The sequence below is a fragment of the Castor canadensis genome, unplaced genomic scaffold, assembly GCF_047511655.1.
Source record: "Castor canadensis unplaced genomic scaffold, mCasCan1.hap1v2 HAP1_SCAFFOLD_1394, whole genome shotgun sequence".
In the NCBI taxonomy this organism is placed as follows: Eukaryota; Metazoa; Chordata; class Mammalia; order Rodentia; family Castoridae; genus Castor; species Castor canadensis.
The window spans coordinates 601-25,191 of NW_027395476.1; the positions used below are offsets into that span (position 1 = coordinate 601).

Here is a 24,591-nt window from a genome sequence, read left to right on the forward strand (position 1 = left end):
AAAAACAATTCGGAAAACCTATCCTCAAATTCTGTTCCTCTACGGCCACTCTTGACACCAAACTACATATTAGTCTGTTTTCCAGAAAAACACAACAAATAATATATTTCATATATATTAAATATGTACATATATGTGCAGCCATACCTCCATATCTATAGTTTCCATATTCATAGAGTCAACAAACTGATGAGAGAGACAGAGAGAGAGAGAGAGAGAGAGAGAGAGAGAGAGAGAGAGAGAAGGAGATTATGAGAAATTAGCCCCTGCAATTAGAGGTGTCATGATCTTCAGAATAAATTGGCAAACTGAAGACTCAGGAGAGCCCACAGTGTAACTTCAGTCCAAAGGCCAGGAAGCTTGAGACCAGGGAGAGCATTAGTTTCAATATAAAAGCAGGAAAAATCCAATACCCTTGTTTAACACAATTAGGCAGAAGAAATTATCTCTCACTCAGGAGCTAGTTAACCATTATTCTATTCAGGACTTCAATTGATTGAATGAAACTCACTCAGATTATAAAGGGCGATATTCTTTATTTGGTTTATCCATTTAAACATTAATCTCATCCAAAAATACCCTCAGGGAAACACCTAGAATAATGTTTGGCCAAATACCTGAACACATGATAACCCAGTTAAGTTGACCTGAAAAATTAACCATCATACTTACCAATTGCATTCTTTGTATTCACTAATTGGTCTGCCATACGTCGTTTCTATTATGGGGAAAAAAGATGTTACAACAAAAAGTTTAAATGAGTAATTCAATCCATAGTAGAAGACAGAGTAGGTTTAAGAAATAACAGAGGCAAACAACCTAATTATAAAATCCTCTTTGACTGAAGTTGAGCACAATTTCATCTGACCCTTACGTGACTCCCTGAGATGCCAACCATGGGAGGCAATAGAGCACTGTGTGGATTTTTGTGCCGGCTTTCCATGGTTAACATCACAACTCTGTTACTGATACAGTCTTGTTGGGTCAAATGTATCTGTATCTCAACACAAATGAGTAGAAATACAGAGAGAGAAAGAAAGAAAGAGAGAGAGAGAGAGAGAGAGAGAAACAGTGTAGCCTGTACATGTTAAGTAGTATTTGACATGTAAGCACATTATTTATTACTTACAGTAACTGCATTTTGTTAAACACATAATTGGCAATTCTGGATTTTCCCCCCAACTTAATCTAAGGCTTCTGATTAAGTTTGAACAATTCTTTTGCCGATGTTACAAATAGTAAACCAACCAAAATTGTAACAACTGCATAGATTTTACTGAGGACATGTCTACAGGATAGCAGGAATCAGACAGAGGCAATTTTGGATAACAAGAATTAGGATTACAAGTTGCAGAGGAAGAGACTGTTAGAGTGATCCCAGTCATAGCAGGTGAGATTGGAGCAAGTAGAAAACAATATTAAGTATCTCCTAGTATTATGACAAGATTAAAGGAGAAATAAAGATAACACACAGTTCATGTATCCATCCCTTTTAGCCATTTAAGACTTTCATTGATGGTTGGATTATGTCTTAACAATACTATCATAGTTCTTGTGATAGCTAAAATTCCTGTTAGTCTCTCAAAGATATAAACCTCAGAATATTCACTCTTCACATCAACTATAGGCTTAAAGGAATTATATCAGTACTAACCAACTGCCTGACTACCTTAATAGCAAGGTAGTAGTTTTAAGAACATTACACTATGCAACAGCAAACTTACATAATCTTCTACAACCTCTTTGATGCCTGAAATTATAAGAATAATCATCAAAGGCAAGAGAGTTGTATATTTCCCTGTTGGAGACACATCTGGAATTTGCTGCAAAATAATCAGAGTTGCACTATTAATTTGATGGTAAGTTTTTGTTATGTTTTGCTTACATTCAAAGTCACACTACTAGGCCCATAGCCAAAGACACAAAGACAATATATATGTTAAGTAAAAACAGGAAGGAAGAAAACTTAGCATACCAAACCACCTCTTGAGTGTGATACTATCTATGGAAAAGTCACCAGGACAATTCTTCAACCCCTTGGTCATTATTTTACCTTCTTCACAGGATGTTTTTATTTCATTTCCAAAGAAATAGTTCAAAACATAAGGGTAAAGTAGTATCTTTTCAAAACAGTTCCATTTTGACGGTCAGTTACCTTCCCTGAACCTTGTTTCTTTTCAAGGCAGAAGAGAAAATATTGGAGTCTCAGAAGAATGATATTGGATTGTACTCTAAGACTACCCTACTATGCAAGTTATGAGAAGTAACAGGATAAAAACAGGCTATGGTGGTTCTCTTTTTTTATTTTTTGGCAGTTCTGGGGTTTGAACTCAAGGCCTTATGCTTGCTAGGTAAGTGTTCAAAGCCCTGCCCCTTAATACTTTAATTTTCAGATAGGGCTTCAAGATTTTGCAGGGATTAGCCTTGGACCATGATCCTCCTACCTCTGCTTCCCAAGTAGGTGGCATTACAGGTGTGTACCACCATGCCTGGCTTATTCTTGAGATAATGTCTTACTAATTTTTCCCAAGGCTGACCTCCAACTTCAATCCTCCTGTCTCTGCCTCTTGAATAGTTGGCATTATAGATATGAAAGGCCATGCCCAGCCTGAGGCAGTGGTGGTTTTCTGATGTATGCAGGTTTGGTGTGGAGTATAACCTTTCTAGATTTAGACAAGATCTTAGTCATGTATTTCTAAACTTGAGCCCATGTGGGCTTCCTCTATTGCCTTATTATTTCCTGCTTGCTTATCATTTCCTTGCAAAATGCAACAAATAGTGTCTATATTGAAGCTTCTGAAATTTCTTGTAGCACCTTTAAAAGGAGGCTCAGCAAGAGAGAAAGAAAAGGAGGAAATCTGGGGGTTCTTGGGGGTATCAGTTAACTCTGCGCTTTGCTATCTCCTGAATCTCCACTTTTCCAAGCTGAACTTTTTGCCCAAGACCACTCCCTGTCTTTTCACACTAAGGCTAACCAGAGCCGTCCACTTCACCCAGCAGCTCACCCCTGTCACTGTGTTCTCATTATCTCTAAGGTGAAGACCAAGCTTCAGAACACAGTAAAATACCATCTTGATAACCTGGCCATTGCTAACACCTCACCATCTTTTCTACTATTTACAGAATATCCCATATATTCAAGAAATATTTAATACTTTCAATACACATTTTTAAACTGATGGCCTCATACTTGGCTCTACCCCTTGAGCCATACCCTTTGCCTTTTTCGCTTTATTTTTTAAGTGGACAACCTAGACCACAAACCTATTTACACCTAAGATGACAGGCATGCCCCACCACACCAACTTGATTGGTTGGAAATGGGGATCTCACCAATTTTTCACCTGTGCTAGCCTCAAACTATAATCCTCCTGATTTCTACCTCCTGCATAGATAGGAATACAGTCATGTGCCATCACTCCCAGCTTGTATTTTACTATTGAATAAGGAATACATTTTCATGCTCTACAACTCAAAATATATAAAAGAGCTCACAGTGAAAATTCTGCCCTTCTCTGTGTCTGCTTCAATCCTGATTGCTATGGTTTGGCTAATGACCCCCACCCCAAAATCCCCTATATGTAAAGGCTTGGTTCCCAGAGTGGCAGTATTGGGAAGTGCTGTGGCCCTTTAAGAGGCTGAGCTTAGTGGGAGGTCCTTGAGTCATTGGGGACTTGACTTTGAAGGAACTATGGGACCCTGCCATCCTCTCTCTCTCTCTCTCTCTCTGCTCTAGTTCAAAGTACAACTGCTCACTCTGATAATGTATCACAATAGGGCTGATGCAATTCTGAACTTTGGCCCTCTAAACTGTGAGACAAATAAGCCTTTACTTTTTATAGTTAGTTGCCTTAGGTATCTCACTGTAGTAATGCAAAGCTGATTCCCCTCCAGAAAGGCAACCAATATTTTCAGTTTCCATGTGTTTTGCTGTCTCTGCATCCAAAAACCTTCCTTGGTCCTAGGCTTACTGTCAAGTTCCTCCTCCTCTAACATTTGCCTCAAATGCCACCTCTTTTCAATAGCTTTTGCTGAACCTCTCACTCCCAGAAGAGAATCATCCTGTACTCTTATAGCACTTATGAATTAGACTTGGCTCACCAAGGGCAGATACCACGTCTATTCATCTTTGAATTTTTAATTCTATGCACAGTTTTGACACAATATGTGGCTTTTGCAAAACGTTAAATGAATCCAACTCTTCTGTTTGAGGTTGATTCAACAAGTTTATTGGATTCTTATCCCAAATATTAGCAGTTTCTAAGCCACCATTTCTACTTTCAAGAAATTTAGTTTTCTGGGAAAAATAAAACCAGTTAAAATACATATAGTACAGCTGGGTGCCAGTGACTCCCACCTGTAATTCAAGCTAATCAGGATGATGGCAGTTCAAAGCCAGCCCTGGGCAAATAGTTTGTAAGACCCTATCTTGAAAATACCAACAGAAAACAGGGCTGGTGTAGTGGCCTACCAAGTGTGAGGCCCTGAGTTCAAAATCCAGTACTATCAAAAAAAATCTCAATCAGGAGTTTTGGGTTGGTTTTTTTTTTGGGGGGGGGGGTATAAGATCATGTCACCTACAAATAGGGGTAGTTTGACATCTTCCTTTCCTACTTGAATTCCTTTTATTTCTTCTTCCTGTCTTATTGCTCTGGCTAGGAATTCCAAAACTATATTGAGTAAGAGTAGAGAGCATAACAGAGAAAATGGTTTCAGTTTTTCCCCATTTAGTTTGATGCTGGCTTTAGGCTTGTCATATGTAGCCTTTATTATATTGAGGTATATTTCTTCTATTCCTAGTTTCATCAGAGCCTTTATCAAGAAAGAATGTTGAATTTTGTTTAAAGCTCTTTCTGCATTTATTGAAATGATTATGTGATTTTTGTCCTTGCTTCTACTTATATGCTGTATTACATTTAATGAATTGCATATGGTGAACCATCCCTGAATCCCTGGGATAAAACCAACCTGGATCATGGTGTAAGGTCTTGTTAATATTCAATTTGCCAGTATTTTATTGAGAATTTTTGCATGTAAGCTCATTAAAGAGATTGGCCTATAATTCTCTTTTTTCTGTTGTGTCTTTGTCTGGTTTTGTGATAAGTGTACTACTGGCTGCACTCTAAAAAGGGGGAAAAGGTAGCATAAAGGAGAAAGAAGGAAGGGGTGAATGTAATTAAGATATATTCCAAGCACTTATGTAAATATCACCATGTACCCCCATACAACTATAATGTATTAACAATAAAAAAATCAAAAAATCCCAATTACCCAAAAAAACTCAATTAGGATGTGGGCCAATTCATTCCTTGTACATCCACATATTTTTATCATTCAAAATATAGTTTCAGTGTCTTAATGAACACTTAAATTTTGTGATACTTCTCTTGTTACAGTACTTAAATTTATTATCTACATCAAACTCTCATCTTAGTCAAATGAGCTTTCACAAGTGTTTACTTAGACTATTTAAGAATCTTAGTCTAGTACAATATTCAAAAATATTACCTGCAATATAGTAATGAATAGGAAGAAAGCATTGGCAGCTTTGCTAAACTGAAGGTACAAATATCGAGGAAGGAATGACCACATGCTGTACTTTGCGGTACTACAGGTAAAAAGAAAAATACCACAGTCAGCTGATATTCTGAACTCTAAAGCATTCATGGAAAACATGGAAAACTGACCACTAATTAAAAGTGAATTAAAATGCAATGTTTGTTAGACACTAATCTTTTAATAAAAATATTTTTCCTTTTCTGAGAATACTCACTGTTACTTGAAAATGATCTCAGAATAAAGGAAGTGTTTTCCCTATTTTAGGAACTAAGTGCTATGAAATACACATGGAGAACCAAGGATTAAACAGAGTGGCATGCTGTCTAAAAACATCAATAGGGAAAGATTAAGAAGAGTGCCATCTTTCATTTCACTATGATTGATACAATTGGTTCATTTATTCACTCTACACATATGTGGAGCTACTGTGTACCAGGCACTATTTTAGGTCCTTGAGTAAATCAAGGAAAACACAAACATCCCTGTCTTTCTGGTGCCTACATTCAGACAGAATACAAAGAATAATCAGTATACATGAGAATAATCAGTAAACATTAGATAAGGTGGTAAGCAAGACTTATTCCACATTTTGTAATGGCCAATAATGCTTATGACAAAACTCCTAATAAAGCTATCTCATAGCTTTAAGGAGTAGCAAGCATCACCAGTTCTCCTTTCCCTCTCTAATGGGTGTTTTATCATTAAAAGATATCTTAAATCCACTTGTACCCCAAGGTCTAGGACTTGTCATAGATAAAATCCCTTTGTGTGTTTCTTTTTTCTAATTAATCAGACCCATTTAACAAGTATCTGGATTAAAAATCATAAAGACTATAATCAAATGACATAAATTCCAAATCATCCCATAAAAATGGGAGAAGAGGATAGGGCTATACTATAGAACAGATGGGCTAGGTACTGACATGTAGAATAAACAAGCTTAATTGGGGAAACTGAGTGTCATCAAGAGAAGCCCCTGCTATGATTTGGATAAGTGACTCAAAAAGCCCATGTGTTAGCACCAATGAAGCTACTAGGAAGTGGTGGAAATTTTAAGAGGTCATCTGCATATTGGAGATGTGCCCTAGAACCCCAATCTCTTCTTTGTCCTCTCCCTCCTTCACATCCTGGCCATGAGGTGATGTCATGTGCTGCCACCATGATGTTCTGCCTTGCCACATATGCAAAAGAAACAGATACAAAACTGAACTGGGTATACTAGCAATATCACACTATTTAAAAGTATATTTTAAGCTTGACTTTTTCTGGATTTCACAGGTATCAGTTTAGGAAAACCATGAGAAGGTAATCAGTGTGTGTTAATAATTCTTAAAATATTTTTTTACTAAACCCAGAGCCAAGTTTAAGAAAGCCAAGGTTTTCTTATCATCTCCTTTGCAAGATAGGTTTTTAATTTCTACACTTTCTTCACTTAGGATGCATCCCTCCAATGTGCTGATTTTACAGGATGGAGCCTCCAATTCTATTCTGGGCTTCACTCCTTTCCCACAACTGAGAGTTACAACTAAAACTCTAGGTCACCAGGGCTAGGCAGGGTCCCCTGAGCAACCATTCACCTTAGTGTCCCCTACCTCTTTGGATGACTGCTGTGCCTTCATTTTGGACCTCCACAGATATCTCCCTTTTCTTTGTGCTAATCACAATGACACATTTTTAAGCTATATGTGAATTCATAATCAAAAAGCTTAGACTAGCTAGTATATCCACACCCTTGTGTTGGTGCCTGTTTAAAAAAAAAAAAAGACTGTAACAATGCACACAAAAAGTAATTTCCTTTTGAAGGCTAATGCTCACTACAAGATGTCAGTGAGAGCTCAAAGATCTGTGAGGGTTCCTCTGAAAACACTTTGTCTCATATTTTAAAATGCTGCTAAAGAGTGTTATCAGTTGGCATGGCAATGACTGTGAGCAGGATTAAGTAAGAGCCAAAGTCATTCAGAGTGTGGGACCTTAAAGGTGAGTTGGAAGTAAATCCTCATCTCCATATTGAACAAAGGAATTTAAGGTTCCTCCAGGGTGAGAAGAACTACTGTAGCCCAAAGCATAGAACCACTCCATTTCATATTGCATTTTGAGGAAAGAATCACATCTTCTTCCTCCTCCCTCTCTTCCCAGGTAGCTATACTCTTCTTACCTGATGGTGTTTGTACAGAAAATGTTCTTAAGAGGGTCGTTGATGTGAATGGATCGGACATCTGGCGTGTCTGAGCTTTTGGGAGACTGGGGCCAGACCATCCTTTCTTGCACCTTCTGACTGCCCAAGGAAAAGTAGAAGGACATTACATAAAAATGCAAAGGCAGGCGGCTCCCACCTCAGCTGTGCAGGTGCCCTGGGGCAGGCTGCTCTTCTGGCCACCACCTCTTCTCCTGCCCAACCCACACCCCAGGGAGCTGTCAGTCTGGGCAGGAAATGGGGACAGGGTACACTGGAGGGACCAGAAGGCTCTCTGCCAGCTTCCACTCCCCTATCTCCTCCCCAATCCAGTTAGGGGCTGAGGTGATAGGACTCAAAAGCTCACACAGAGGAGAACAAAAAAGAGAAAGAAAACAGGAAAGGGGGAGAGGAACAAGAGATCACCTGGGAGTGTCTTGACTGAAGAGCTATCTCTCCCTTGTCAGAGAGGAGACCCCTAGTCAAGGCCGCCTTAATGTTCTCCCCAGCTTGCCAAAACTTTACACAGGTGCTTCTAATCACTAAGGTACAAACAATTACTTCAGAAAACTTATAGCTATAAATTCTTCTTCTACTCCCTTTGAAATGTATATAAATCTCTTTTAAAAGACTTTTGTCAGCTTTAAGATCCAGGGTATGTTTTTCTCCGGCTTTGGGGCATCACTTTGAAATGACACCATCAACGATAGGGCTCCATCTGCCAGTCCATATAGGAAACTACCTCTTGCCATGAAGGTAGGAGTTTAGTCCTCTTCTGGGTGAAGCTGGTTAGCAAGAGCAGGTGGCCTACAATGCCTCATCCCCACCTGAGTTAGAAGCTTGTCCTTTCTTTCAGCAGGATTAAGTCCACATGCTGTCTCCTATGATAACAGTCCTAAATAAAGTCTTTGATGTTTAACTTATGCAGTTTTCACTTCGACGTTAACACTGAGAGTCTAAGTCAAAAAAAAAAAAAAATCAGAGCAAAGAAGTCCGCCCTGGGAGAACTGAGAGGGGACTCAGCGCCACAGCCGCGCCCACGCACGGGAATCGGGAATGTCTTCAACACCCTCGCTGCCACCACACCATGCGCCCAGAAACGGGCTGCAGTCACAGGGCCTAGGATGGACAGCACAGAACCGCCAGGGTCCTGAATGTCAGCCAAGCTCCAACCCACTGGCCGGCCAGACGACCACGGACTGAGCTGGCAAACGCTGCCTGCAAGGACGCGGGAGGTCCAGGCACCACCGCAGCAGCCCCTCCTTGTCTAGCGAGCCTAGGCCCCACACGCGCATTTCTGGCACCTAAGCAGATTCAGGTCCTCCCTCAGTTTACCCCAGCGTGGGTCACAGCAGCCTCGGAGGAACAGACTCACATCCCGCGAGTGTTGGAGTTCCCAGTACTCTCCTCTCGACCCTCCTGATTGGACAGCTCGTATAGCTCCTTTGATTGGCTAATGACTCAGTACCGCCCCCTGAGTCCCTAGTAATTCTGGAGAGTCCAGACACAGCCTTTCCAAGTCCAGGCTGCTTTCCTGGGGATGGCTGCTAGGTGATAAGCATTTAGGGAGAACTTGTCCTGGCTTCCCAGCATGGACATCTGCGTAAGTTTAGAGTCAGCAGACCCTTCCTGCTGGAAATGGTATCGGGAGTGTCTGCACAGGGATTTCCAGGAACATACCTCAGTGAGTCTGTCTCTAAACCTGACATTTATATATTTAATCTGACTCCAACAACTCCATGAATGCCAAGAAACCAAACTGTCCAGAAAATGAGCCCTTACAACTGGAGTTCCACCTCAACTGAATCTGTACGTGGGGTCTCCTGCTTCCCAGAGCTCTGCAGCTTCTCACTGGCAACTCCTTCAGCTGTTCTGAGCAACCAGAGGCCATCTACACAGGAGGCCTACTACCCAGGAGGCAGCAAGAGGAACTCATTTCCCTCCTGTTGCAGGATCGAGACTGTTAGAGTAACTGGCCTCAGGCCACTGCTCCCTATTCACACCAACATTAATAAATTAATACAGACAAAGTTATCAATCACATTGTTTGAGGAACCCACAGGTTTATGCATAAAATAGAAATGGAAAATACCAAGATACTTTGTATGTGTTTTTGAAAGGCAAATAAGCTGTTCATTTGAGAAGACAAAGAGAACATACACTATTATTTTCACATTAACAAAGTCTTAGGTGAGACAGATAATCAAATTCAAACTGCTTCATCGACCCTCTGACCTTCACAGCATGGTTGTCTGTACCTGGGGATTTACACTCTGGTTTACCATATGAAATTTCCACTCTATTGCAATGCCACCATTAACAATACATCATTATTTCTGTAGCTAAATCCTAAACTTTGTGTAAATAGCTTTACCTTTCAAACACTGTTAACTGACCCCTGGTTGGAACCACCTGAGGCTCTCCTGATTTAAATTGTTCATTTGAAACTGTGTGCCAGGACAGACTATGGTATCTTGAATGAGGACCATGTCTCTTTGTTTCTGTTCTCCTTAACTTGTCACACCAGCTGCTCAATGAGGGCACACACAGTATTCTAAAGCTTTTGTAAGTAATAGGGTCTCCCACAAACCTGAGAAATCCACACAATAATTAGGGTACATGGATGCTAAATGCCATCCTCACCACAAAAGGGAGCTTCATTGTATTTGTTTCTACAAATAGCTCACAGCAGAATTTTGGAAGATTTTATTATATAGGCAAAATAGTTGAGAGAATTAAAGATGATACTGTTTGACTTCCATTCGTTTTTATGATTTAACTCTTCTTAGGTCAAGAAAGCAATAAAATTGGTGATGTTGATAAGGGAAAAAGAGGAGAGATGAACAAATATTTGTATTTTAACACTGTAACAGTGAAGAAATGGGAAATCATAAACATCTGTCAAGAGAAGAGACGAACAGTTGCTGGGCATGGTGGTAACAACTTTAATCCCAACTATTTGGGAGGTGGAGACTATTTGGGAGGTGGAGACAGGAGGACCAAGGCTCAAAGCCAACTGTGGGTAAAGGTAGCAATGACTTTATCTGAAAACAAACTTAAAAAGCCAAAAGGAATGAAGGGATAGCTCAAGTGTAGAGTGCTTGCCTAACAAGTGAAAGGCCTGAAATTCAATCCCCAAAACTGCCAAAGAAAAAAGAACAACTAAATAAAACCCACAATGATCAAATAATGAAATATTATAAAGACATTAAAAAGAGTGACTCTATCAATAGAGTGTGATAATGTTGATTTTAAAAAACAAAGTGGTAGGAAAAGATAGCTATATCTACTATATAAAATCATTTATGTAAGCTTTAAAAAGCCATATCTATGGCTGAGCATGGTGGCTCACATCTAAAATCCCAACACTGGGGAGGTAGAGGCAGGAAGATCGCAAGTTTGAGGCCAGCCAAAACATGCAAATAGAGTTTTATATCTAAAAAAGGACTAAAATCATGAATAACACATTGAAATTGTGGTTGCAGGTATCAGTGGCAGCAGGAATGACCCCGGAGATAATGGTTAAAGGTAAATGTTTGCTTTATTTTATCTCCAATGATTTCTTTTTTTAAAAGTATAGAGAAAATCATGAAAGAAAATATAACAAAATGTTAAAGGTTTATTTTGAATGGTGAATTTTATACACACATAGATTGTATTGGTAACCACAAATAGTTACGTTCAAGCTACCACAATAGTTTTTAAGCAGTAGGTAAATTACATATTTCTGTCCCTTTTGGATATAGGACACTGATTTTATCCTCTCAACACCCATATCACAGGATTTCCAAGGCAAGAACCTGGAATGAACCAGGAGTAGTCAGAGACTGCCTGATTGCATCTGAGGCAATTGAGAATGTATCCAAGTTCAGTTACAGTAACTGCTATAGAGCAACTGCCTTTTGCTTAAAGAAACAGCAAAATGAAACAAGTTACTCACCAGTCTTCAACTGGAGAGACCACTTTGAGTTATCAAACTGGTCCTTTAGCATTAATATCCTGAAAATTATTGCATAGCACACACAGCCCTAATGACCAGATTGATGCCCCTGGTCACAGCTTGGAGAGGCAAACCTTCCCAGCTTGCCTCGCACAGTTCCGGCAGTTGAGGGCCCTGCACTCCCTCCCCTCTAGCATGCCCTTCTAAGCCAGAGTAGCCAAGGTCCACACTATACACTCACAGACTGTGCTCTTATTGCCCCTGAATCACCTATATTCTTTCAGCTCAGCATAGAAGAATCTAAGAGGCCTGCAGTATTTAGTTCATTTATTTTTTTCCCAAGTGATGGAAAAAAGTATGCAATGCCCTTTACCAAGGAGTGACCCCAGCAGAAGACAGAACCTCACTGGTGCACAAATAATTAGCTTGATTTGGACTCTCAAAAATGTATACCTATTTCAAAACAGCATGCTGGGAACTGTGAATAAATATTTTTTGGTGGGAATGAGATTTGAGCTCAGGGCTTTACACTTGCAAAGCAGGTGCACTACCACTTAAAAAGAATCCATTTTGCTCTGGTTATTTTGAAGATGGAGTCTCATGAACTATTTGCCAGTTGGCCTCGAACCTTGATCCTTATGATCACTGCCTCTCAGTAGCTAGGATTATAGACCTGAGCCACTGGCGCCTGGCAATAATAAAAATTTTTACTTGTCAATTTACAACCACCTTTGTTGTTAAAAAAGAGAGGGGGGTGGTAATTTCTCACTTGAAACAACATAAACTTAATGTAAGTTTGGAAAATAACAATTTTTGCCACTATTATTGTATTATGTCATTGTTTTTCAAATTTTATGGTATCAGAAACCCTTCACACTCTTGAGATAGATAGATAGATAGATAGATAGATAGATAGATAGATAGATAGATAGATAGATAAATAGATAGATAGATACTGGGGTTTGAACTCAGGGCCTACACCATGAGCCACTCCACCAGCCCTTTTTTGAAATGGGGTTTTTTTGAGATAGGTCCCACAAACTATTTCCCACTGGCTTCTGACTGTGATCCTCCTGATCTCCTGAGTAGCTAAGATTAAAGGCATGAGTCACAGGCACCAGGCTCTCTCTTGTGTATTGATTTACATTGTTTGAAATGTAAATGTAAACCTATTTTTAATTTTTTGAGGAACCTCCTCACTGATTTCTGTAGGGATTGCAACAGTTTACTTTTTCCCCTTATCCTCCCCAGCATTTGTTGTTTTCTTGAGTGGCAATCTGACTGGGGAGAGAGAATTTTAGTATGGTTTTAAGGTACATATCCTTTATGGCTAAGAATGTTGGCCATTTCTTCATATATTTATTAGCAGTTTGTTTTTCTTCTTGTGAGAACTATCTGTTCAATTTATTTACCCACTTATTAATTGGAATATTTATTTACTTGCCGTTTAGTCTTTAAAGCTCTTTGTATATTCTGGATATTAATACTTTATCTGATAAATAGCTGGTGAAGATTTTCTCCCGTTCTATGAGTTATCCCTTCATTGTGGTAATTGTTTCTTTTGATGTGCAGGAACTTTTAAATTTTTTGTTGTCCCATTTGTTGGTTCTTGCTCTTATTTCCTGAAAAATTGGAGTACTATTAAGAAAATAATTATCTAGGCCTATATCTTCCAGAGTTTTTCCTGGAGTAGTTTCAAAGTTTCAGGTCTTATATTAAGGACTTTGATCCATTTTGAATTGATATTAGTACAGAGTAAGAGACAGGGACCTAGTTTCAGTCTTCTTACATGTGAACACCCAATTTTCACAGCACCATTTTTGAAAAAACTGTCTTCTCCAGCAGATGTTTTTGGCTCCTTTGTTAAAGATCAGATGGCTGTAGCTGTGTGGTTTTATTTTTGGATCTTTGATTCTGTTCCATTGCTTTTCATGTCTGCTTATGTGCCATTAACATTATGCTTTTGTTACTATGTCTCTGTAGTATAAAGTCTAGCATAGTGATACCTCCAACATTGCTCTTTTTGGTCAGGATTACTTTTGCTGTTTGGGGTTTTTTTTGTGTGTGTGCTTTCATGTGAATTTTTGTATTGATTTTCTATTTCTGTGAAGAATTACATCGGTATTTTTTTTTTAATCTTTTCTTTTTTGGTGCTGGGATCGAACCTATGGCAGGCAAGCACTCTGCCACTGAGCTACATCCCAACCCTACATTGGTATTTTGATGGGCATTGCATTGAATCTGTAGATTGTTTTGGGTGGTATAGCCATTTTCAAAATATTAATTCTGTCAATCCATGAATACAGAAGGCTTTCAATCTCTTCCTGTATTGCTCTGGCTAAGAATTCCAGTACTATATTAAATAAGAGTAGGGAGAGTAGATACCCAACTTTAAAGAAAATGATTTCTGGTTTTCCCCATTTATTGTGATGTTGGATATAGGCTTGTCGTGTATAGCCTTTACTATGCTGAGTTACATTTCTTCTATTTCTAGTTTCCTCAGAGCCTTAATCATAAAAGGATGTTGAATTTTGTCAAAGGCTATTTCTGTATCAATTAAGATGATTGTATAATTTTTACCTTTGATTCTGTTTATATGTTCTATTACATTTATTGATTTATGTGTGTTGAACCATCCTTGCATCCCTGGAATGAAGCTAATTTGATCATGGTGTATATGGTCTTTTTGATCTGTTGTTGAATTTGGTTTGCAAGTATTTTATTGAGAATTTTTGCATGTATGTTCATTAAAATGATTGCTCTATAATTCTCTTTTTGGTGGTGTCTTTGTCCTGCTTTGAAATAAGTGTAACACTGACTTTATAGAATGGTTTTGATAGCATTCCTTCCCTTTCTTTCATAGAAAAAAGTTTTGTAGTATTGGTATTACTTATTCTTTAAAGGTCTAACAGAATTAGGCTGTGAATCCATCAGGTCCAGGACTTTTCTTTGTTTGGAAACTATTACTTTTCAATCTTACTGTTTTTTGGTTTTTGTTCTTTTGGTTAAATTTTGCATCTAGAAATTTATCAATTTCTCCTAGATTACCCAGTTTGTTCAAATATGTTTTCAAAGTATTCTCTCGTGGTGGTCTATATTTTATTGGCATTCATTGTGATATGTCTTTTTTCATCTCTAATTTTATTAACTTGGGTTTTCCCCTCCTCCTTCTAGTCAGATTGGCTAAGAGTTTACAATCTTACTTATCTTTTTGAAAGACCAACTTTTCATTGAGTCTTTCTATAGGTGTTGGTCTTTATTTCATTAATTTTTGTCCAAAGTTTTATTATTTTTTCCATCCTCTAATTTGTGGTTTGATTTGTTCATGTTTTTCTATAAGCTTGACATACAGCATTAGGCTATTTATTGAGATCTGTGTTTTTTTGGTTTTTTGATATTGGAACTCATAACTATTGATTATACTCTTAGCACTGCCTTTGCTGTATCCCATAGTTTCTAATAGGTTGTGTTTCCATTTCATTAGATTCTAGGAACTTTTAAATATTCCCCCATATTTCTTTTCTTTTAAAATTAGGATATATTCATTGTACAGGGGGGATTCATTGTGACAATTCCAAATAGGCTTATATTGTACATTGGTTAGATCACACTCACTATCTCTCCCCCCTGAACCCCTTTCAGCCCCACTTAAAGCAATTTTCAAGAGGTTTCATTGTTCTACTTCATGTAAGTATATGAAGTTCATCAACCATACCCTTACTTTAATCTTCATTCACCCTACCTCCTCCCAGGAGTACACCCCACCCTATACATATTTTACAGCCCTATCTTTCATTAAGTTCTAAGTCAATAGTCAAAGGGGTTTCTCCATATATCCCTGCTGTATGTTTGTTCAACCCCTTACATTACTCTCCCTTACTCGTTCCCTCCCATCCCCCATTTGTCAACAGCTTTCAATACGTGTTGGTATATATTCTGCCCTCACAGATATTATGTATTACTGTATTGTTGATGCCCTGTCAGTCTCTTTCCCTCATTCCCTTTCCCTCAGTCCCCAAGTTCCATACTGTAGTTCAACTATTACAAACATGTCCTGCATATTTGTATATGATCATGTTTGTTTTGTGTATATTTTTATCTTTAATATATATTCCATATAAGAGAGAAAATATATGACCTTCATCTTTCTGAACATAATTTTCACTCAACATGATGTGCTCCAATTACATTCATTTACCTTCAAACCACATGGTGTTATTCTTCCTTATGGCTGAGTAAAACTCTCTCTCCCTCTCTCTCTCCCTCTCTCTCTCTCTCTCTCTCTCTCTCTCTCTCTCTCTCTATATATATATATATATATATATAGGGCATCTGGGTTGGCTATTATGAACAGTGCTGCGATAAAGATCAGTGCACAAGTGTCTCTATTGTGTTCTGATTTACTAAGGAAAGTAGATGCCCAGGAGCAGTATCAGTGGATCATATGGTTGTTCTAGATTTTTGAGGAATCTCTATATTTCTTTCCATAATGGTTATACTAATTTGTATTCCCACCAACATTGTTTAAAGTTTAAAGTTTCCTGTTTCACCGCATCCTCATCAGCATTTGTGGTTGTTTTTGCTCTTGAAGATGGCCATTCTAAACTGTGGTGAGAAGAAATCTTAGGTAGTTTTGATTTGCATTTATTTTATAGCCAGGGAAGTTGAACACTTCTTTGTGTATTTATTGGCCATTTGTACCTCTTCCTTTGAAAATTCCCCAGTTAATTCATGTCCCCATTTCTTCATTAGGATGTTTTCTTAAATTTGTTAAGGCTTGTTTTGTGTCCTACATGAAAGAATAATAATGCCATTTTGTGAATCGGCCAAAATGGCAGCCCCGCCCCTTAACAGAAATTCCCATGCTCTAAGACAGCCCCATCCCTACCAGAGACTACTGTGCCTGCACTAACTTCCTTAACTTCTCCCTTCAAAGCCAGTCCTGGCCCAGAGTCTGTGCTGCACCATGTTTCCCCAACCAGCCTGGCTGCTCGAGCCTGCCATTAAATTTTGCTCTCAAGACTTTTCTTGTGAGCTTTCTTTGTGAGCGGCATTTTTCCTAACACTATAATGTGACCTGTTTTGGAGAAAGTTCCATGAGCAGCTAATTAGAATGTGTATTATTTGGTTGTTGAGTGAAATACTCTATAGATGACTCAGGAGGTGAGGTGTCACATGCACTCCAGGAAAGTTCACAGCTGGCTCCAGAAAGGGCTTTTGTTGTGGACCAGCAGCATGGTGTGGTTCTATTTCTATTCACCAGGTCCCAGCAGTTTTCCTCAGAAGATTGCCTGCTGGATGCCTTTGTTGCTTATGCACCTACCTTCTCCATGTTTTCTTGTGCTGAAAGTTTCTGGTACTCAGCTCGGGTTTTGCGGGAAGTGCAGACCTGCAAACATTTCTCCATGTATTCTGTTGCTTCACTTGTTTTAGGTTCAGGCAGAAGTCTACTTCTAACAGACTCTGGGACTTGGGACATGTGTTCCAGGGCCCTCATTTTTCATGCCTGTTCAGGTTTGTAAAAGCTCTAGAGTTCGGAGCTGTCAGTAATCCACCATCTTGAATTCTCTTCCACTTATTCCTTATTGACCCACTGGTCATTCAGCAATATGATATTCAATCTCCATTTATCTGAAGATGTATAGTTTTCCTTTGCTGTCAAGTTCTCATTTTGTTACATTATGTTCTAAAGGGATACAGGTAGTTATTCAAACTTTCCTTGCTTGGTGTCCTGAGACATGATGTGTTTTTGAGAAAGTTCCATAGACTGCTGAAAAGAATGTATATCATGCAGCTGCTAAATAAGATAACCTGAAGATATGTGTTCAGTTCATTTGGTCTATAGTGTCATTTCATTTGAGGTTTCTTCATTGACTTTTTTTTGTCTAGATGACATATCTATTGGTGAAAGTGGGGATATTGAAGTCTCCAACTATTGTGTTGGGGTGTAGCTGCACTTTTAAATACAGTGTACTTTTTAATAAAGTTGGGTAGTGTTGCCGTTTATCAGCTGGACTGGGTGGCCAGAGTTGTAAAAAATGAGGGGACTACCGAGTCTTGCTCAATAGGCACTTTATTGAAGATCACTTCTGCTTTTTATAAACTCATTTTTCACAGAGAGCATTTGGTCAGAAAAAGCATGCCAAGTATTACATGTCAAGGTTACATTAGTACAAGGAAGCACAGTTAAAATTAACTTTGTTATATCTCTTTTAAAACTGGAACAAAGAAGCAGGAGAAGCACACGGTCAGCATAACCTTCTTATTTACATCTGAAGGACATGAAGCCATCTGGGGAAACTTGAGCACTGTTGTTTTTCTGGACATCTGGTTCTGAGACTTTTGCCTCAGTTCTTTGGAGTTTTCTCATAAGACCAGGTACCAAATCACACACACAAGTTCTGGTCCTGAGACTTTTGTCTCACTTCCTTGGAGCTTTCTCAGATACCAACTCACACAGGCAAGGTCCCACTGCTGGCTCCGACAATTCCCCCTTTTTTATTTTTTAAATGTAGCAATCCCAGCATGACCATGGCGTCAGAAGTTTTGTAAGAATTTAATTGTTGTTGGAGACAGGAGTATCCTATACAAAAAATGACAAGACAAACAATAAAAGTAATGCCATCTCCTAATAGACTATGCATAATGCTTTGAAGCCAAGACCTAGGATCCATACCTTGTAAAGCATCTGCAATGCCTTTTGCCAAGCCTTCATAAGAAATGCCAGGCAATTTACTTCTGAATGTGTTAAAAATGTCCCTTTTTAATTCTTTCACATTTAGGGTGATATTACCTCTAAGATTTTGTAAATGGTATTTTATTTGTTCCCAATTATATCGGGAAGCATTATATTTTGCTGGAGTAACACAATACACAGTAACATTCCAATCACAAGAAAACATTAGTTGGTGTTGTATGCTAACTATCTGATTACCTAGCCATGTTACAGCTTGTTGTAGGTCTCCTATTTTGCTTTCTGTCTCTTCATTGATTTTAGATTGGGTAGTCCATAACATATGTGATTGATTTTGCCATTGTGCAACAAACTCATGTGTTTGAACAGAAGTCTGTAACACTACTCCTGCCACAGCAGCCAGAGCAGCAATGGCAATCAGACCAACTATAGCAAGAATAACCCATTTGATAAATCTTTTTGATGGTGTCAATAATTCAGACACTACTTTAGACATTAAACCTTCTAATGGAGAGTGTTGCCATTTTCTTGTTAACTTTACAGGTAACCAGACATCACTTCTGCCCCTTAATATAAACAATGCTTGAGAGGACCAATTAATAAACAAAGAATTGTTAACACAGTTGTATAATTTACAATCAAAGCAATCAACATTTTTAGAATAAAATTAAAACTAAAAGTTCCAAGAGCTAAGACATATGGCAAACTGACACATGCTTATGCATAAAAGGATGCATTATAATCAAAGACATAGTCAGACCAGGAATATTTGCTTCCAGAAAAGTTTCCTTTCCAATAGGTCATTGGTGCAGAGGCAGCAACCAATTTCCAGATCTCAGGTTGCTCTGGATAAGTAATATTTTCTATTAGCAATCAGGGCCTTGGGGATGACATTCCCCCATCATGCCATGCCATTAGTCCTTTCATATGATGTTCTCTATGTAATGGACTATTTTGCCAAACAATTTTGTTAATATAATCACAGGCTGTCCTATTCCAATCTTCAGGACAATTGTGTACAAAGCATCCATGAGGGCCCCAATCAATAAAAGAGAAATTATGAGGGATACAAGTAACTTTCCAGCACTGGCAAGGCAGTTGCTCTAGTGAGGAGGAGAATATTTTCAGTGTTTATAAGAGATAGTCTCACACATTGGGAGATTGGGTTTTCCCATGTTAGTATTATTAATTTCTGTAAAATTTAAGGACAATGTCTCAAATAGTCCAATTCCAGTATGGCTTTCCTGTGTAGGAGGCAGTATGTTAAACTATGTTTGAATGCTTACAGGAAGACAAGGAGTTGGATGACCAATGCACAAAGGCAGAATTTCATATCCTAAGGATATATTCAAAGCAGTCCCTCCCTCCGAAGGGTGATTTGGTCCAGTACTTTTCCAAGGAGGAGGAAGGTGGGCAGAATCATTAGTAAAAACAATAGGTCCCCTTTCAGACCATTCCACTAATCTCAACAGAGGAGGATGGGGTATAAAGGCCCAATACACTTGTCCACTTACCAAAGATGCACAGGTAAGGATAGCAGCCATGGCCAAGAAAAGATTCTCTGGAGTGATGGGACTTTGAGTGGATCACAAGACGTTTTCACCTTTTACTGATAATGCTTTAGTTTGTCCCCAAGTAGGGACAGAACTTTTCACATAATATGGATTAGAACATTTCTTCTTAAAAGTAAGAGCATGTATCTTGTATGTAGCTGGTTCCATTTGTTCATCTTTAGGAGTCTCCCTTTGAGGGGCAGTCATCAATTTGTTGGACATGTTCATTGGTTTTCCTTGGCCTGATGCTCTGAAGAGGAACTCATAATGTTTTGGGGAATCCATGGACATCTGTAGAAACACAAGCATAACCTTTGCCCTTTTTAAGTAAGATCCCAGGCAACCAAGAGTTAAAAGATTTATACCAAATTGGGACTTGTATGTCTGGCAAAGAGGGAGGTTCACCAAAATGTTTATCTGCTGCAGTCAAAATATCACCCTGAAGTAAATTTAAAAAATTTAAAGTGATAAGTGTTAATGCTAAGGTATCTCAGAGAGTTCCCCTTTTCTATTTTTTAACAATTGTGTTTTTAAAGTTCTATGTGCCCTTTCAATGATAGCATGTCCTTGTGGATTGTAAGGGAGGCCAGTGACATGAACAACGTTCCATTCTTTACAAAATTGTTTAAATCGACGACCTGTATATGCAGGCCCATTTTCTGTTTTAAGTTTAGAGGGCACTCCCATAACTGCAAAGCATTGTAAATGAGAGGCAATGATGGCATGAACATTTTCATTGCATTGAGGAACAGTCCAAATGAATTTAGAATAAGTATCAATAACAACATGTAAGTATGGTTGCTGTGGAGAAAAGGTTATGTAAGTCACATCCATTTGCCTTAATTCATTATACATACACCTCAAGGATTAGCAACAGACAAGTGAGATCTACGATGTAAAGGAGCACATACAGGACAAGATTTGATTATATCATGAGCAGTATGAAGAGGAATTTTATAATGCACATGTAATGTGTTGGCATTAGTATGTAAATGCTGATGTTCTTTTTCAGGAGATGAAAACACCACACATGTAAGTTTATCTGCAATATAATTTCCTCACACTAGAGGGCTGGGCAGATTAGAATAAACCCTGATATGAATAACATATAAGGGATAAGTGTGGGTTTGCATTAGCTGTTGTAATGTGGGTAATAATGTTTTCATAACTTTATGAGTAGTAGAAATAAGAGCAGTTTCAATAGCAGGAAACAGTCCTACTACATGAGATGAATCTGATCCAATATTTAATGGTTTATCTGTAATTTTTTTGCAGATACTGCTAATTCTAAATCAGAACTGCTAATTCTACCTGTTGTGCAGAAGAATAATTAGTTTGAAGTTTCATGTAAATCAGGTCCATGCATACCTCCTTTACCAGATGATGATCCATCTATATAATAGACTGAAGCATGAGATATAGGATTTAATTTTACTATAGTGTTAACAATAACTGGAGTTCATTTTTAAAAATCCCACAACTTGCTTGCTGAGTAATGATTACCTATATATCCATAATAATTGCTTATACTATTACTTAAATTATCATTAAGGGGTAACAGATTTTCAAACTGTTTGTTAGTAAGAGGTAAAATAGTGAGTTGTGGATCAAATCCCAGGATCTGTAAGCATCTTGTTCTTCCCTGTATAATTAAAGAGGATATTAGATCAATATATGAAGTTAACACTTTAGTTTCTTTTTGTTTTAAATATAACCACTCTAAAGGAGAGTTCTCTTGGTCTAAAATTCCTGTAGAAGAATGTGGAGAAGGAAATATTAACAGGGAACTAGGTTTTAAAGGATCGAATCTTGTTAGAAATGCAGTCCATAACCATGACTCAAAAAAATTGTAATTTGTTTTCAGCAGCAGGTGTTAAAGTCTGAGGGCTGTCCAGAGCAGTATCACCTTCTAAGATAGAAAACAAATTAGTAAGTTTATAATTTGGTATACCTAGGGCAAGTGAACTAAACAGAACTTTCTCAAAAGAAGAAATTCAAATGGCCAGAAAACACATGAAAAAATGCTCACCATCTCTAGCAATAAAGGAAATGCAAATTAAAACCACACTAAGATTCCACCTCACCCCTGTTAGAATAGCCATCATCAGCAACACCACCAACAACAGGTGTTGGCAAGGATGTGGGGAAAAAGGAAACCTCTTACACTGTTGGTGGGAATGTAGACTAGTACAACCACTCTGGAAAAAAATTTGGAGGCTACTTAAAAAGCTAGACATTGATCTACCATTTGATCCAGCAATACCACTCTTGGGGATATACCCAAAAGACTGTGACACAGGTTACTCCAGAGGCACCTGCACACCCATGTTTATTGCAGCACTATTCACAATAGCCAAGTTATGGAAACAGCCAAGATGCCCCACCACTGATGAATGGATTAAGAAAATGTGGTATCTATACACAATGGAATTTTATGCAGCCATGAAGAAGAACGAAATGTTATCATTTGCTGGTAAATGGATGGAATTGGAGAACATCATTCTGAGTGAGGTTAGCCTGGCCCAAAAGACCAAAAATTGTATGTTCTCCCTCATATGTGGACATTAGATCAATGGCAAACACAACAATGGGATTGGACTTTGAGCACATGATAAAAGTGAGAGCACACAAGGAAGAGTTGAGGATAGGTAAGACACCTAAAAAACTAGCTAGCATTTGTTGCCCTTAATGCAGAGAAACTAAAGCAGAAACCTTAAAAGCAACTGAGGCCAATAGGAAAAGGGGAACAGGTACTAGAGAAAAGGTGAGATCAAAAAGAATTAACCTAGAAGGTAACACCCACACAGGAAATCAATGTGAGTCAACTCCCTGTATAGCTATCCTTATCTCAACCAGCAAAAACCCTTGTTCCTTCCTATTATTGCTTATACTCTCTCTACAACAGAATTAGAAATAAGGGCAAAATAGTTTCTGCTGGGTATTGAGAGGGGGAGAGGGAGGGGGCGGAGTGGGTGGTAAGGGAGGGGGTGGGGGCAGGGGGGAGAAATGAACCAAGCCTTGTATGCACATATGAATAATAAAAGAAAAAGGAAAAAACAAACAAACAAACAAAAATGATAATTTGGTATACCTAAAGAAGGATTAAGCCAATTAGTGTCTCCTAGTAACTTTTGAAGATCATTTAGGGTTTTTAATGGGTCTCTGTGTGGCAGATTTTTGAGGAGTTGCTCAACTGCATGACCTAAATATTGAAAATGAGTAGTAGTTTGTAATTTTTCAGGAGATGTTACCAATCCTCCTACTTGTAAAGTTTTTGGTGTGGTTTCAAAAATTTTATGCAATTGTTTAGAACATGCATGAGAAATTAAAATGTCATCCATATAGTGGATGATATATGCATCAGGAAATGTTACTCTAATAGGTTGTAATATTTTTCCTACAAAATACTGACACATAGTGGAGGAATTAGCATACCCTGTGGCAGCACTGTCCATTGATATCTTTGTAAAGGTTCTTGCTGATTTAAGCTAGAAATGGAAAATGCAAACCTTTCCCTATTTTTGAGATGTATTGATATAGTATTAAAGCACTCTTGTAAATCTAAAACAATCAAAGGCCATTCTTTAGGAATACATGCAGGAGTAGGCACTCCAGGTTGTAAAGCTCCTATAGTTACCACAGATGCATTTACATTTCTTAAATCTATAAGAAGTCTCCATTTTCCTGATTTTTTCTTAATAACAAACACTGGGGAATTCCAAGGAGAAAAGGAAGGTTCTATATGTTTGTGCTCTAATTGCTCTTGAACTAATTGTTTTAAAGCCTGTAATTTTTCATTATTCAGGGCCGCTGAGGAGTTCAAATAGGAGAATCTGTTTTCCATTGAATGGGAATAGGGTCAGACTTTATAAACTCAATGGCCCCTAAGAAAAACCCAGTCTTTCTCAATTGTATTTAATATTTGGTGTAATGATATCAGATTGTTCTTGTAAATTTTTCCCTAAACCTTTCCCAGGAACATATCTCATTCTTTTCATCATTTGTAAGGATTGTTCAGAATACATAGTGGGAACTTAAATTTCAGCATTCCATTGTTAGCTCCATAAATTCATAGGAATTTGGGTGATATATGGTTGAAGAATGGCCTGTAAATCTTCAGGACCTTCACATTTAAGTTTTTGTGCACTTTGTTGTAACTGTGATGCTGTCATAGTGCCTACTCCTTGTATAGAAGAATCAACATCTTTGTTGGGCCAAGTATGAGGCCATTGGTCTGAAGAAATAATAGAAATATCAGCTCCAGAATCTAACAACCCAGTAAAGGTTTTTCCATTAATTTTTAAAGTACACAAAGGTCAATTTTGTTCTTGTATTAATGTTGAATAATTAATCTGTTTATTATACTGCCACATCCCCCGTCCTCACATTAGAAGATTTAGAAATACCAATGTAAGGCAACAACAGCAATTGAGCAGTGTTCTCCCTTTTTAAAAGACCAAGGAGTAGAGACAGAGACCATAAGCTTCAATTCCTCTTTATAGTCAGAGTCAATTACTCCAGTATGTAGAATCACCCCTTTCATAGATAAACTACTTCGGCCAAACAACAATCCAACTGTCCCTTCAGGAATAGGGCCATATATATTAGTTGACAGTTTAAATGGGCACTTGTTGGGATAAATGTTAATATCATTTGGACAGGGAATATCAAG

The 24,591-nt window shown here is 38.2% G+C and overlaps 2 long non-coding RNA genes across 3 annotated transcripts; both read right to left on the bottom strand.

The window, feature by feature from the left end:
- Positions 1-212: 212 nt before the first annotated feature.
- LOC141420603 (uncharacterized) lies at positions 213-9,114 on the bottom strand. 2 transcript variants are annotated; one of them, XR_012445120.1, is made up of 3 exons: positions 8,159-9,114; positions 7,715-7,834; positions 213-718 (listed from the first exon to the last, which is right to left on the bottom strand). It is a non-coding gene; the product is annotated as an uncharacterized lncRNA (long non-coding RNA). The 2 variants fall into 2 exon arrangements; XR_012445121.1 differs by lacking the exon at positions 213-718 and adding an exon at positions 826-5,608.
- An 8,613-nt stretch (positions 9,115-17,727) lies between these two features.
- On the bottom strand, positions 17,728-22,831 carry LOC141420604 (uncharacterized). The gene is made up of 2 exons (XR_012445122.1): positions 19,881-22,831; positions 17,728-18,255 (listed from the first exon to the last, which is right to left on the bottom strand). It is a non-coding gene; the product is annotated as an uncharacterized lncRNA (long non-coding RNA).
- Between the last annotated feature and the right edge of the window lie 1,760 nt (positions 22,832-24,591).